Raw genomic sequence first — 13,756 nt, forward strand, 5'->3', positions numbered from 1 at the left:
TTTCTTTTTTTCCCTAATCCAGTTTGACTTCATCTTAACCTATTTCTAAATAAGCTCCCGTTCACAGGTACTTGAGGTTAGGGCTTCCACATACAGATAGTTCCCAACTACCATTCTGATGGCTCCATCATAAGTCAGTTCTGACATAAACTGAATACCTTGTTTTTCTTTTTCAGTTTTCATTATTGTTGCCTTTTATTACCAGTATCTTTGTAAATCTGATCTTCATTTGTCTTTGAGGGTTGGAAACTGTATTAGTCATCTAGTGCTGCTATAACAGAAATGCCACAAGTGGATGGCTTTAACAAAGAGAAATTCATTCTCTTACAGTTTAGGAGGCTAGAAGTCTGAATTGAGGATGCCAGCTCCAGGGGAAGGCTTTCTTTCTCTGTTGGATCTGGGGAGAGGTCCTTGTTATCAACCTTCACTTGGTCTAGGAGCGTCTCAGTGCAGGGACTCTGGGTCCAAAAGTTGTACTATCCTCCTGGCTCTTGTTTATTGTTGATATGAGGTCCCTCTGTCTCTCTGCTTCCTTCTCTCTTTTATGTCTCAAAAGAGATAGATATAAGACAAAACCTAATCTTGTAGATTGAGTCCTGCTTCATTAACATAACTACCTCTAATCCTGCCTCATTAACATTATAGAGGTAGGATTTACAACACACAGGAAAATCATATCAGATGACAAAATGGTGAAAAATTACACAATACTGGGAATCATGGCCTAGCCAATTGTCACACATTTTTGGGGAACACAATTCAATCCGTACCAGAAACGTTACATATAAACTTACAGATATATTTTAATGCATACATACATAAAAATATACAAATTATATATATTTCCCCTGAAGATGAAGAAGAGTTGGACGACGTTGGCATTTTGTCAGTTGCTGTAATAATTTCACTTGTGGAAGATTCAAGAGCCCTGATTAAGTGCTTGGCTGCTAACCAGAAAGTTGGTGGTTCAAACCCAGAAGCTGCTCCGTGGGAGAAAGACGTGGCAGTCTGCTTCCATAAGTATTACAGCCTTGGAAACCCTATGGGGCAGCTCTGCTCCGTCCTATATGGTCACCTATGAGTTGGAATCAACTCAATGGCAACAGGTTTTGGCTTGGTTGAAGGTTCTGGATCATCTGGATTATCCCTGGGAATGGGGATGGTGATTCTAGTCAAAAAATTAGAGTTGTCTGTATGGTCCTTTTCTTTTTTTCTTCATATATTTCATGTAACATCTCACTACTTTCCGAATCTGCCTATCAACTTTAGCAAAGCAAAAACATGGGTCCATGTTTTCAAGCAACTGAAGCCCCTGATTTAGTTTAGGAAACTAAATCTATACAGCAGTGTTTTGACAGTAAAATATAAAATTGAACATCTGCACGTGAACACCTGAGAATAACATCAGCAAATTACGTGTTGCAACAATGTATGTAGTACATATTACTAATGATAAAATGCACACACAAACACAGAAAAATGTTTGTAAGTGCAGTTTGTTATAACTCAAGTACGCCATGAGTTGGGGACTACCTGTACATGTCTGGAGGACACAATTCAACCCACAACAAAATCCAACAAGGAGATATGAATAGAAGTGCAGAATGCAACTTCTAAGAAAACTTTTGAGAAGAAGACAAGCTTTTTGGTCATGTTCTTTTTGTCATTTTACTCTTGACCTTTTCTCTTCTTGCTTGGAATGCAGACATACTACCTAGAATCACCGTTATCATATTTTGACTCTGAAGGATGCAAAACACATGCTAGGAATGGCAAAGCAAGAAGATAGAAAAAGCCTGATTCCATGGCCGTCCTGAACCACCTACCCCTGAATCACTGTTAAAATAATGAAAAACAAATAAATGAATAAAAACAAACCTCTTAATTGACTAACGTCAGGCTTCTGTTACATGCAACCAAATGCAATCCTGATTGATTCGGGTACCTTGCCAAAGCCTTCAATCAGATATGCTGAATTATTAAGTAATTTTCTGTTCCTTTCAGTGTACTAAATAATATAAGTCATTTTAGAATAATTGAGTTAATGTTTGAAACTTCATAAAAGAGAGATTCATTTATCTTCATTTTTAAAATTTAAAATTAACATAATTTAATCGACACAGTAGCAACAAACTGAAAGTCAATAATTTTTCTTTTATGTGCATATTAATTGATAACATTGCAAAGTTTTTATTCATTTTTCTGGTTCATTTAAGATGGCTCAGTTTAGGGAGTCAATAAGGTATCAAATCATTATTAAATTTCCTTAGCATTTCTACTTAGAACATACAGTTTCAAGTTTAAAATTTTTTTTCCTAATGCACCAACTTGTATAATGACTTTACACTTGGAAAATAGTTCTGGAAACATGCATGGCAAGAAATAGAGTGATACCACAATTACTCTTATGATCAAATTAAATCTCTCTCAAAGATGAAAAGAAATGAAACAGCTCTCCTAGCTGAATAAATAAGAAAAGATAGTATAGAATGGATTAAATTTGTATCTATCTATCTATTCATCTAGTGACCTAAGAGCATACCTTAAATTATACTTTACATATTACCAAAAGCCCTACAATTTTTCATTAGCAGCTAAAATTTTGGGACACCAATCAATATTTTGACTACTCTAGAGAAGTTTGGCAGTCTAAGGAATTCAACTAGTGGGTCTTACTTTACTATAAAGAAAATAATTACCTTCTTATTTTACTGTGTTATAAAACCTATCTGTGTATTATGGAATACACAGTCATTATACCAAAAAGAATTAGTCGATATTCAACCATTTCAAGAGGTGGCATGTGATCAGGAATAGATGGTACTGAAGGAAGAAGTCCAAGCTGATCTGAAGGCATTGGCGAAAAACAAGTCTCCAGGAATTGATGGAATATCAACTGAGATGTTTCAGCAAACAGATGCAGTGCTGGAGGTGCTCACTCGTCTATGCCAAGAAATACGGAAGACAGCTTCCTGGCCAACTGACTGGAAGAGATCCATATTTATGCCTATTCCCAAGAAAGGTGATCCAACCGAATGTGGAAATTATAGAACAATATCATTAATATCACAGGCAAGCAAAATTTTGCTGAAGATCATTCAAAAATGGTGGTAGCAGTATATCGACAGGGAACTGCCAGAAATTCAGGCTGGATTCAGAAGAGGACGTGGAACCAGGGATATCATTGCTGATGTCAGATGGATCCTGGCTGAAAGCAGAGAATATCAGAAGGATGTTTACCTATGTTTTATTGACTATGCAAAGGCATTCGACTGCGTGGATCATAACAAATTATGGATAACACTGCGAAGAATGGGAATTCCAGAACACTTTATTGTGCTCATGAGGTACCTTTACACAGATCAAGAGGCAGTTGTTTGGACAGAACAAGGGGATACTGATTGGTTTAAAGTCAGGAAAGGTGTGTGTCAGGGTTGTATTCTTTCACTATACCTATTTAGTCTGTATGCTGAACAGATAATCCAAGAAGCTGGACTATATGAAGAAGAATGGGGCATCAGGATTGGAGGAAGACTCATTAACAACCTGCAATATGCAAATGACACAACCTTGCTTGCTGAAAGTGAAGAGGACTTGAAGCACTTACTAATGAAGATCAAAGACCACAGCCTTCAGTATGGATTATACCTCAACGTAAAGAAAACAAAAATCCTCACAACTGGACCAATGAGCAACATCATGATAAACAGAGAAAAGATTGAGGTTGTCAAGGATTTCATTTTACTTGGATCCACAATCAACACCCATGGAAGCAGCAGTCAAGAAATCAAAAGACACATCGCATTGGGTAAATCTGCTGCAAAGGACCTCTTCAAAGTGTTGAATAGCAAAGATGTCACCTTGAAGACTAAGGTGTGCCTGACCCAAGCCATGGTATTTTCAATCACATAATATGCATGTGAAAGCTGGACAATGAGTAAGGAAGACCGAAGAAGAGTTGACGTCTTTGAATTGTGGGGTTGGCCAAGAATATTGAATATACCATGGACTGCCAAAAGAACGAACAAATCTGTCTTGGAAGAAGTACAGCCAGAATGCTGCTCAGAGGCAAGGATGGCAAGACTGTGTCTTACATACTTTGGACATGTTGTCAGGAGGGTCGAGTCCCTGGAGAAGGACATCATGCTTGGCAGAGTACAGGGTCAGCGGAAAAGAGGAAGACCCTCAACGAGGTGGGTTGACACAGTGGCTGCAACAATGAGCTCAAGCATAACAATAATTGTAAGGATGGCTCAGGACTGGGCAGTGTTTCGTTCTGTTGTGCATAGGGTTGCTATGAGTCGGAACCGACTCGATGGCACCGAACAACAAAATCTATCTCTTCTTATAAACTGGGGAAAAATTTTACATAGATAAACTCATGATTTGTCATCAATCAGGTTCTTTAGTCAAAGGCTTGTGAAAAATTTCACCCCTTTAGAGACTAGTTAGCATTCCTCAGTCTCACAGCCACCAGGGCCCTATTTAATGGCAACCTCAAACCCTAAACTGTAGAGTTCCTATACTAAGAAAAAAAAGAGATGTGGATAGGGTTGGTGACAGAACTTAGAGTGGTGGGTCACGGCAGGATTTGTGTATGTAGGAGACATTGAAGGGAGTTACAGATAGATGGATAACTGCACATTTCACTTGGCCTCAGAAATTGCTGAAACTTGGTTTTGACCCAACACACTGCGGTTTCATAACATGAAAATTTCCTTGGAATTCTTATGGTATTATTTTGTTCAAACATTGTTATGCAGATCACATTTTACTCCATAAAATGTCTCTGGGGAACATCTGTTAAACATTTTATGTTTGGTTGGTGCCCCAATATCGCCAAGCATGGAAAAGGCTTCTTAACTTGTTTGGTCACCAACCTACCTCATAGAGATATCGTTACGGCTAACCTTATACAGTAGAGACTGACTAGCTGTTCATCAGACTGTTTTCCTCCTGGGCACTCACCTAGACTATATTTCCCAGCCTGTGTTGGAGTTAGGTGCAGCTAGGTGATAAGTTCTGGCAATGGAATATGGGCAGAAAAGCCCACAACAATCCTCGCTTCTCTGTTTTCCTTATCCGTTAGCTGAACACAGAGGATGAAACAGAGAACTCTAAGACCTTAGAGAATGACAGGGCCACAAGTTGCAAGGATTCTGGGTTCCTCGAAGACTGTGTGGAGCAGTCTCCCTGCCAACTCTCAATGGACTGTGATCTGAATAGGAAAAACAAACAACAAAAAAACACCCTTTTTGTGTGTTACACCATTAAGATCTTAGGATTATTTATTATAGCAGGTTCTTACCCTGACTAATAAATTCTAAGACCCTTATATGAAAAGAATACTATTATAATTACCTTCTCAATTCATAATACAAATAAAAATGAAGGCATAAAAGACTGATTATTCTAGTAAAAGTCCAGAAAATACTTCTTTTTTCTTTCTTTGTTTTTTAAATTGTACTTCAGATGAAGGTTTACAAAGTAAACCGGTTTCTCATTAAACAATTAATACACGTATTGTTTTGTGACATTGGTCACCAACCCAATGACATGTAAAAATATGGAATGATTCACAAATTTGCGTATCATCCTTGTGCAGGGGCCCTGCTGCTTCTTTGTATTGTTTCAATTTTAGTTTACGTGCTGCCGAACTGAGCACCAGAAAATACTTTTTTCTTAATGACTTGAACAGGCATTAACAGTTCTGCAGTTCTAATAAGTATCAAATCTCCATTTTTGGTGGATCCCTGCCACAAAACTGAGGGCTAAGTGTTTCCTTTACCTGTAATTCCTTCAAAAATGATTCAGTTTTTAAGAAGTTATTTGTTTTCAGTATTGCCCAAATGATGGTATCAATATATCAGAATACAAGGCCTTGTCACACCTTCTTAACAAGGAGGAAAAACAGATGTATATGTATTTCGTAATCATTTAAAAATTTTTTTCCCAACCTTATGTTCTGGTACAATAAGAAAAAATGCTTGTGCCATTGGCGTATGTTTTTAAGAAATACTTCTGTCATTGTTAAACATCAAAATGTGCTCAGTATATTCAGATAAATTCTAACTTGCACAAATCATCTTTGGAAACGGCTTATTCTATCTCAGAGGCTTTACTCACCACAATCCTGTATTGTGCTACTTGACCAAGTTAAGAATGTTTGGCTCATAAGCATAGTGAACCTCCACTTATCCTTTCTCTTAGCTGCTTTCAATTGACTATTCAGAGGTTAGTTTTCCCTACACAGAGTCATTGAACTCAGTCGTCTCAAAATAGCTAAAACAAAGCAGTATGGATCAGTTCCAGGTTCAATGGTCACACTGTAGGAACACAATTCATTTGTTAATTAAATGCACACTATCTACACCACTGCCTCCTGCCAGCTCCAAGTTTCTGTTTCCAGGAACTCTCCGTTTGCCTTAGGAGTAGAAATAAAATAGACACCTCTCTTTGCCCTTCCTAAATAATCTTCTGTAGAAGCTCTTCTCCCACTCCTATTTTTTAAACATAAGCTTGTAGATTAGCCTACTGGAAATTTTGTGAATGTCAACTTATTGTTGCGTGCTGTCAAGTCGATTTCAACTCATTGTGACCACATGTGACAGAGTAGAACTGCCCCACAGGGTTTTCTAGGCTGTCGTCTTTAAGGGAGCAGATCGCCAGGTCTTTCTCCCACGTCGACTCCCCTACTTGCCTCAAAAAACAAAAGACAAGGAAACCACATCAATAATATGGTAGTCTAATTTTGATTAGATGAGCCTGGTTTTGATCCAAACTTGTAGACAGATTGTGCCCTGGCTATGGCTCGAACCTGCTCCCTTGTGAGCTCCCTGAAGGCAGGGACTGAATTTGGTTTTCAGATGTAGCCCCAGCGTGCCAAAATTTCTCAGTAAATATTTTGTTGAAAAGAGGAAGTATCAAGGGATAAGGCTGGAGAACCTCATATGCCATACCATGGAATTTGGACTTCATCCTAGAGGTTATGAGGAATCAGTAATTTTAAGTAGGGAAGTTATATTAAAAAAAATTTATTTTTAGAAAGCTCCCTCTTCCTTGAACTGAAACTATCCTCTGAGGTCATGTTTTAGCAAAATAACAGATTGGCACACAAAACAAAGGATATTATCTGTGAGTATGGTGCTCCATTACGAAACCATCTATATGAGACCAAAAGGTAAGCAATTACTCTAAAACAAAGATGAGAAGATAAGGGGGCTGGGAAATTAGAATATTGGAAATGGAACAACCAGAACACAATGCAAGAGAATGAAAAAGGTAACTAATGTCACTGAATGATTTGTGTAGAAATTGTCAAACGGGAACCTAATTTGCTATGTAAAATTTCACCTAAAACACAATAAAATATTATTAAAAAAAAAAAAAACTCCCTCTGGCAGACATGCTGGATGCGCTGGACTGTAAGCTATGTGAGGAGTGGGGACTCCCTCTGTCTCGTTCATCAGGTTATCCTCAGTATTGAGCACAGTGCTTGCAATATGGACTTTACTCAAAAGACATCTACTGAATGAATGAATGAATGAATAAAGAAATCTCTGAGAATAGTTTCTGAATCACCAGAAGAATAAGGACATTTTAAGACCTCATGGGGAATTTTGCCTTTCTCTAGGATAGCTCTGTGATTTGATTTCTGAGCTAGTAGTTCTTGATCTATCTAAACCTCTTCAGAATTCACCAGAGCAGAGAGAAATGTTATCTGACCTGGAGAAATCTCTTTGGACGCAACTAGACTCATCTCTTGGGGTTCAGCTGGAACCGATTCGTTCTTTCACACATGGGGAAGGATAAGTCGTCTTCCTTGAGGACACTTTCCCAAGGGACATTTGCAGGAGGCTGATGTCCTCTTTACTCCATTCCCAAAGTAATAGCACTCCAAAGGAAGGGTACAAACCATATGATGACCAGCAGCTAATTTTATGGCTGATAAAACATGTTTCAACATTGGGCTCCCAGATAATGTGTTTCTATGGGTCAACTGGACAGCCTCTGGAATGCTGACCTCTGAAAATGGGCATCACAATCTGACATTGGAGGCTGTTCCTCGCCTCTGGTGTCCACATAGCTCGGTAAGTCTTGCTTCTCACCAAGCCTCCTCCCTTGCTAACCCAGACTGTTCCTAAATACAAATGAGAAAATTAAACATTTACCTTGATGAGAAAACAGCACTCTCTCACTGACACTTCCTCACACCCTCACCAATGTGATTTAGTTGTAGTTTTTAGTAGCTGTTTTTACATTTTAATTATTTTGTAGAGTTAAAATATGTAATAATGGATAACTGTGCAATACATTAAATACTTATGGGTATGTTGTGCCTTCTGTTATAATATAAAATCCATCTATTCTGGTTGATGGATTTTAACCTCACACAGAATACTTTAAACTCCATTTGGACTTGTGCCTACAATCACCTTAGCAAAGTCTCTTAAGTAACTGCGCACAGCCTAATTAGTATGCATTATCAATTAACAAACTTAATAGCCGGCAGATTGATTAGATCCTCTGTTGCAGGGGCAGAGCTGAAGCGAAACAGAATGAAAAATCATTGCACGCATACACTGCAGCTTTGTTATTTTCTCAGATCCCCTCCTCCTCCTTCACATTCTTTTAATTAATGCAGGCATATGGTTCTGCATATCTGGTAAGCCCAAGCTTTGCCTCACTCTTTCTTAAAGCTCATTCTTAAACAGAGGGAGTCCATGCCTCCCTTTTCTTTGAGGGACTCTTGCTTATAATGTTTTCACCCCTCTTCTTGCCCTTTGCATAGCACTGAATTCTAAAGGGTTGCTTCTCCTAGCTTGATTATCCTCCCGGTGGTGGAAATGGGAGAGGAATACAAAGATGAGTGGGAAGCGAGTGCTTTTTAACACAGAAGACAGCTCGGGAGTCACATCGGTGGGCTTTAACAACCGTAAAGTGCTTCTGGCAATTATTTCCAAAAAGAATGGTACAAATGGACTGTCCTGTTACATCTTGTCTATTTTTGATGGACTGGAAACAATATGAATAAATGAAAGAAAAATCCACGTTTTCTGAAAGCAAGGATCAAGCTAAAAGGAGTTGCCAACTGCGCTGTTCATAAAACGCAGGCATTATAAGAATTTTATACCTTCCATAAACATTCCACATAAAACTCTAAAAAAGGCTTCTGAAGACATTTCCAACACCATAAATTGTCACCTTGTAGTGCTGGTTTGGATTTTATTTTTTCTATTTTAACAAAATAAAGGTTCATGCCAGTTTTTTTATTTATTAGCTATTCTCAGGTATGGTATCTTTTTGTTTCTATGTGGGAACAGTTATAATTGGGATATGAAGGGGGCACAGAGAGGTTTTAATGTCCAGTCCAGAGGTTACCACTATGCTTTCGGTGTATTGACTGTTCCCACCAAAACCATACTAAGGATAATCCCCAGAATTCCAGCTGTCATGGATTGAATTGTGTCCCTCCAAAATGTGTGTCAACCTGGCTAGGTCATGATTGTCAGTATTGTGTGGTTGTCCTCCATTTTGTGATCTGATGTAATTTTCCTGTGTGTTGTAAATCCTAATCTCTGTGGTCAATGAGGCAAGATTTGCTTATGTAAAAGAGGATTAGGATGGGGTGTAACACCCTTAATCAGGTCACGGCCCCTATCCAATGTAAGGGTAGTATCCCTGGGGTGTGGCCTACATCAACTTTAACAAGAGATAAAAGGAGAGAGAATCAAGCAGAAAGGTAGGGTCCTCATTACCACCAAGCAAGAAGAGCCAGGAGTGGAACATGTCACTTGGATCTGGAGGCCATGTGCTGAGAAGCTCCTAGACCAGAGAAAGATTGATGACAAGAACCTTCCCCAAAGTCAACAGAGAGAGAAAGTTCCCCTGGAGCTGGTGCCCTGTATTCAGACTTCTAGCCTACTAAACTGTGAAAGAATAAAATTTTGTTTCCTAAAGCCATCCAGCTCTAGTCAACTTTTTCTTGACCAGCCTTCTAGAGGAAGGCCCTGCCTGCCTCTCTTACCTCTCCTCTTTGCTCACCACACTCTGGCCACACTGGCCTTCTAATTCTTTCAGGAATACACAAAGTTCATTCCTTACTTCTTCCTGGGATGCTCATTCCCTAAATCTTCTTATGGTTTGCTCCCTCTCATCATGCAGTTCTCAGCTCAAATGTCACCTCCTCAGAGAGGACTTCTTTGACACTCAATCTAAAGCAATGCCCATGCCCTCACCCAACCAGCAGTACTCTTTTCATCATTGTTGATGTCATAGCTTTGCCACTATTTTAAATTATCTTACCTATTTTCTTCTTTGTTTGATATCTTCATCTGTGTAAAAATGCAAGCTTTCCAACACCAAGGACCTCATCTGTTTATTCACTGCTGTTTGGCTTCAACATTGAGCACAGTGCACAGTGCCTGGTACATTTTAGGTGCTTAATAAATATTTGTTGAATGAAAATATCATTGAAAAATGAGTAGAGAATGAGCAGGGAGAGTGTATATATATACATATATGAAGAAAATGCTCCCCAAATGATTCTAATACACCCCGTCTTAGTTATCTAGTGCCACTATAACAGAGATACCTCAAGTGGATGGTTTCAACAAACAGAGATTTATTCTCTCACAGTCTAGGAGGCTAGAAATCTGAATTTAGGGTGCCAGCTCCAGGAGAAGGCTTTATCTCTCTGTCGACTTTGGAGGAAGGTCCTTGTCATCAATCTCCCCCTGGTCTAGGAGCTTCTCAGAGCAGGGACCCTGGATCCAAAGGACATGATTTGCACCTGGCACTACATTCTTGGCGCTGTGAGTTCCTGTTTTGTCTGCTTGCTTCTCTTTTTTATATTTCAATAAATATTGCTCAAGATACAACCTAATCTTGTAGATTGAGTCCTGCCTCATTAACATAACTGCCTCTTAGCCTGCCTCATTAACATCATAGAGGTAGGATTTACAACACATAGGAAAATCACATCAGATGACAAAATGTGGACAATCACACAAGTACTGGGAATCATGTCCTAGCCAAATTGACATGCATTTTGGGGGGACACAATTCAACCCATAACACACCTTTACCCCACTCCAATTGAGAACGACTAACAAACAGGAAGGAGGAAAAGGAGCCAATACAGAATCCAATGGAAACCAAAATTTAAAAAAAAAAAGCTGTGGCAAAAGATTTGAACAGACATTTCTCCAAAAAAGATATACTAATCTTCTTTGGTATATCTTTCATGGCCAATAAGCACGTGAAAAGATGTTCAATATCCAACCCATTGCCGTCGAGTTGATTCCGACTCATAGTGACCTTATAGGAGAGAGTAGCGCTGCCCCATGGTGTTCCCAAGGAATGGCTGGTGGATTCGAACTGCTGACCTTTTGGTTAGCAGCCAAGCACTTAACCACTGCACCGCCAGGGCTCCCATTAGCAATTAAAAACAAAACAAAACAAAAACCAAACCCACTGCCGTCAAGTCAATTCTGAATCATAGTGACTCTATAGCACAGAGTAGAACTGCCCCATAGAGCTTCCAAGGAGCGCCTGGTGGATTTGAACTGCTGACATTTTGGTTAGCAGCCATAGCTCTTAACCACTATGCCTCCAGGGTGTCCTCTGACTTATTAGCAATTAGGGAAATGCAAATCAAAACCACAATGAAATATCACTACACACCCACTGGAATGACTATCATCAAGAAGTCAGACACTGAGAAGTGCTGGCAAGGAGGTGGAGAAATTGAGACCCTCACACATTGCTGGCTGGAATGTAAAATGGTACAGTCATTTTGGAAAACAGCCTGGTAGTTCTTCAGATACATACCCGTTGCTGTCAAGTTAATTCCGACTCATAGTGACCTTATAGGACAGAGTAGAACTGCCCCAGAGGGTTTCCAAGGAGAAGCTGGTGGATCTGAACTGCTAACCTTTTGGTTAGCACCCGAGCTCTTAACCACTATGCCCCCAGGGCTCCATTAAATACGTATAACCTGATAATTCCACTCAGAGGTATACACCCAAGAGAAATGAAAACATATGTCCACACAAAAACTGTTTGTAGCAGCATTACTCACAACAGCCCAAAAGTAGAACCAACCCAAATGTCCATTAGCTGATAAATGGATAATAAAATGTCAAAAATTCATGCAATAGAATATTATTCAGACATAAAAAGGAATGAAGTGACTGACATACGCTACAATATGGATGAACATTGAAAGCATACTAAATGAAAGAAGTCAGTCACAAAAGCTCACATATTGTATGATTCCATGTTTATGAAATGTCCAGGACAGGCCAGCCTATACAGACAGAAAGTAGATTAGTCCTTGTCCAGAACTTGGGGGAGGGGGAAGAGGGAGTCTCTGTGAATCGGTATAAGGCTTCTTCTTGTGGTGATGAAAATGTTATAAAATTGCTTGTGGTCCTGGCTGCACAACTCTATGAACATACTAAAAACCACAGAATTGTACAGTTTAAATGAGTGAATTTTATGGTAGGTGAATTATATCTCAATAAAGCTATTTTTTAAAAACAGAGCCCATAAAGGATATTGGAAAGGAATGGTCAGAGTTATGAAGCCAATCAGGAGCACAGGGTCCGTAAGGTATCACAGAATGTTTCATGAAGGAGAAGGTAGTCATCAGAGTCCAGTTTTGCCAGAGATCAAGTGAAACAAGGACTAAAAATTTTCTGTAGAAGCTAGAAACAAGGAGGTGAAGGCAAGACAACGTAGGCTCCAGGGAGACATCTTAGTTTATGTTCTCCCAAAACAAACTCAGAGATAAGGATTCAAGCACAAATGTTTCTTTGACGGTGCAAGGAATATCCTAGTAGGGGAGTGAGAAATGATACAGCGAGAGGGAAGGAGCCCAGTTACCACTGTGGGTACTCAGAATTGAATCCCTCAGGGGCATGGTGCAAACATGTACCTCAGGATTGTCCTATTGGGGCAAGGGAGGTAGGGTGTTTATACACCAACTGCAGAAAGTCACTGGTTGAGGGCTGCTCCCAAGGCTGTGAAATCACGAGCACTTCCCATGCTAGATGGAGTGGACTTCCGAGGTTGGGAGACACAGATCCTGCCTGCTGGAAGCCACCAGAAAGCATGGAAAGGTCCAAGGGTTGTGGACTAGGCATTGATGTGTCTGCACCGAAAAGGTCAGTTTGTTCTTTAAGAAGGGTGATTCAGCATCTGTCAAACCTGAGGAAGGACTTGGTAAACGACCAAGGGTGCAGGGCTAGGAGATTCTCGCCCTCCATCCCCACCGGAAAGGACAGGAGATTGAGTGAAGATGCAGAGGAAGAGGTAGGCTCTTGAGAGGAGGTTCACACAGCTCCTTCTGTGAAGTTGGGGGTCTTCTGTGGAGAGGTGGCAGGTCAGAAGCTTGAGGAGGAGGAGACGTGGGAGAGGCATCCAGATAAACAAGATCGGTCAGACGGTGGTAACAGTTGAAGCTGTGAGGTTGGTACGTGGAGGTTTATTATACTAATCTCTTGATTTCTGTACATGTTTGGAATTTTTCATAATAAAATGTAAAAAAATAAAACTGTATTTCCCAAAGGTCTTTAGTGTTATGCTTTTCTGCTAGAATTATAATCCATAGGAATAAAACAAACACCTTGCTTCCCACGAATTGTTGCTGGACATGGGTATACTGTGACGTGGAAGGCTGTGCGCTTTAATATCAGCATTCCCCACAAAGGAGAGACTCTGTGAATCTTTTCAGGAGGACTTTTCATGGTTT

The 13,756-nt window shown here is 39.7% G+C and overlaps 1 non-coding gene across 1 annotated transcript; it reads right to left on the reverse strand.

Moving 5' to 3' along the window:
- Positions 1-5,560: 5,560 nt before the first annotated feature.
- On the reverse strand, positions 5,561-5,665 carry LOC111750012 (U6 spliceosomal RNA). The gene has a single exon (XR_002785161.1). It is a non-coding gene; the product is annotated as a U6 spliceosomal RNA (small nuclear RNA).
- Between the last annotated feature and the right edge of the window lie 8,091 nt (positions 5,666-13,756).

This window comes from Loxodonta africana, chromosome 2 (assembly GCF_030014295.1).
Source record: "Loxodonta africana isolate mLoxAfr1 chromosome 2, mLoxAfr1.hap2, whole genome shotgun sequence".
NCBI lineage: Eukaryota > Metazoa > Chordata > Mammalia > Proboscidea > Elephantidae > Loxodonta > Loxodonta africana.